The sequence below is a fragment of the Lagopus leucura genome, unplaced genomic scaffold (genome assembly GCF_019238085.1).
Source record: "Lagopus leucura isolate 7727_CA_CO unplaced genomic scaffold, USGS_WTPT01 Super-Scaffold_100159, whole genome shotgun sequence".
Taxonomy (NCBI): Eukaryota; Metazoa; Chordata; class Aves; order Galliformes; family Phasianidae; genus Lagopus; species Lagopus leucura.
This window is the reverse complement of record NW_024962335.1, coordinates 34,693,701-34,696,095: the sequence shown is the minus strand read 5'-3', so window position 1 is coordinate 34,696,095 and position 2,395 is coordinate 34,693,701. Positions and strand designations below refer to the sequence as shown.

The 2,395-nt window shown below is 46.8% G+C and overlaps 1 protein-coding gene across 1 annotated transcript in view; it reads left to right on the top strand.

The window, feature by feature from the left end:
* The first annotated feature begins 2,186 nt into the window (after nt 1-2,186).
* PTHLH (parathyroid hormone like hormone) overlaps nt 2,187-2,395 on the top strand; it is a 12,669-nt gene continuing 12,460 nt past the window's right edge. The window contains exon 1 of the mRNA XM_042890179.1: nt 2,187-2,205. The gene's annotated coding sequence lies outside the window, so the exon portion shown is untranslated. The remainder of the gene's footprint in view (nt 2,206-2,395) is intronic.

Below are 2,395 nucleotides of genomic sequence, written 5' to 3'. Positions count from 1 at the left end.
ATTTGGCAAACTCTGTTCAGTTCCACGCAGCCTTTTTTTTTTTTTTTTTTTTTTTTTGAATGCGTTAAATTAAATGCATATTGTCTAAATAAACGGCTCGTTGTGTCAATATCTGAGCTGTGGACCTCCGGTTGCCTCTGGGGTGGGAGAGGCAGTACTGCTCAGATACTCTATCCTTGTTTAATAAAGAGGATTACTGTGCACGAATGGGTTGCCACGACACGCCTGGGACTTGTTGATGGGGAGAAAACGGTTTTCTCTTTCTCGAAGCAATGTCCTCACCCAGACAGTTGCAGTGCCCCAGCCACCAGCTAAGGTGTTAGTCACACCTGACAGCCCAGCAGAGTTCGTGGGAGCTGCAGATAGCAGGGCGGTACGATAACAGGTTGAGAGAGAGAATGAGTGTGTGCTAGACAGACCACCTAAATCTGCAATCTGAGCTGTGTAGCAGGCTCACCCTCGAGACCACCCTGCGAGCTTTGAAAAAAATGCCGTGACTTTACACTATGCTCTTCGATAGCTACTTTCACTGGCTTTGAACCTTGCTAGATTGGGGCTGCGTAAATCACAGGGAATTTCTAGTCCTCGCAGGACGAGGCCAGCAATCACTGCTCTGACTCTCCCTTCCCTTCCCCTCCAGACTCTCAGGCAGTCAGTAAGGCTGTGTTTTGCTGAACACCATTTTTTCCACCCCGGGAAGACTAGGGAGGTTAAATTCCCTGTCTGAACTGAAGCCCTGGACGAGTGCAACTGAGGTTAAAGAAATCCGGGAGGGGAAATGATGAAAACGCTTTATTGCGAGTAAAACAAGAGAAGGAGGAGAGGCAGAACTCCACAAAGGTGAGGGATGGGGAGTTTGCAGAGTTGACAACTCAGCCTGCCTCTGAGCACCGGACGGGGGGGAGGGAGGGGGGGGTCATTTACTTCCTTTTGTCTCTCTCGGGCTGTAATTGCGACTCCTCCCCAGTTACCTGAACCTGTCCCACTTGTCTGCTTTGGTTTCAGGGGAAGTTTCGATCCTGACTGGCGTTTGGGGAGCCCGCCCACCCACCCACCCACAGCCCCTGGCCCTAATCTCCCCTCAGGAACTACGTATCAAACCTGAAGCAGAGACTTACCGTCCGAGCCAACCTAGCAGGTCAACTTCATCATAAGCAAGCTGATTTATGCCTGTTTATACGTATGGAAAAAGGAGACAGAAGCCAAGCACGGCATCCCTCCAAAATCTCATTGTCTCATAGGGGTGCTGGATGCGCGGATTGACGCTTCGGCACAGATGTGGGGATGGAAATAGCTCCGCCTAGCACCATTCCCGACCCCACACCTGTGACAAAGGATCTTTCCACTGGCCCTTCCTTTTCTCCGGCCTCATCCTCTCTTCCCCGGCACATCCATATGGGGGTGAAGGGAACAGCACCGGGGCACAGTTCGGCAAGTACCTGAGCCCCATTTCTTCTCGGCGCCCGGACACGGAATCAGGCCTTTTTGGAGCGGAGAAAATTGTGTTAGACAAGAGAAGAGGGGGAGTTCTGTCAAGTCCTGCACCAGAGGAGGTTCAGGCTTGTGGTGAGGCTAGGTACTGGGAGGAGTGTGCTCACGGGTTAGGCATTTGTGTAGGTGGCAGGAGAAAAGTGCAGAGCAAATTTTGTGGATGACAAACGAGGTTCGGCGGGGGGGAGGGGGGGAGGACATGGGATCATGATGTGATAGTAAGCCATCTAAAAGGGTTTGGCACTGTTTAGTTCCTGACATATTAGCAAAACCATAGATTATTCTTTTTTTTTTTTTCCAAGCCCACTGAGGCAAGATGAGGCAAACTCAGCCATAGGAAGGTGGTTAGTGATGTCACAAGTTCAGTCTTTTCAATAAAAGCAATAGAGAAGGGTCTCCCTTGCTATATATATTAGGAGAAGCTTCTGTTCTTCATAATAAAAAGAGCAGCAAGGGAGTAAGGCACCTGCATCTGCTTTTAAAACTCTTTATTAAGCTCTAATCTGTTGCAGGCAGATCAAAAAGTCTGCAGTTCTGCATATATTTTCAAAGGTATTTTTTTCTTTTTCTTTTTTTTCTTTTTTTTTTCTTTTTTTTCTTTTTCTTTTTTTCCTTAGGATAGAACATAACTTTGGAAGCAGTTGCTGAGAAGATTAACCACTGTTGGCCAAGGTGATCTCTGAGAGGCACAGAGGGCTGTAACTCAAGGAAAAGGTGAAGTAGTAAATTTTGAAGAAACTTTAGTGTTCCAGTTTTATAAAGACTATTTGTTTTTCCTGAATCTGTAAGGGTAGCTGTTTTTTTTTCTTTTTTCTTTTTCCTTTTTAATTTCTGGGGGAAAGGGAATTCTAAAAATATCAGATGGACATTTTACTATTAATGCAATAGACCTATGAGAACGTGG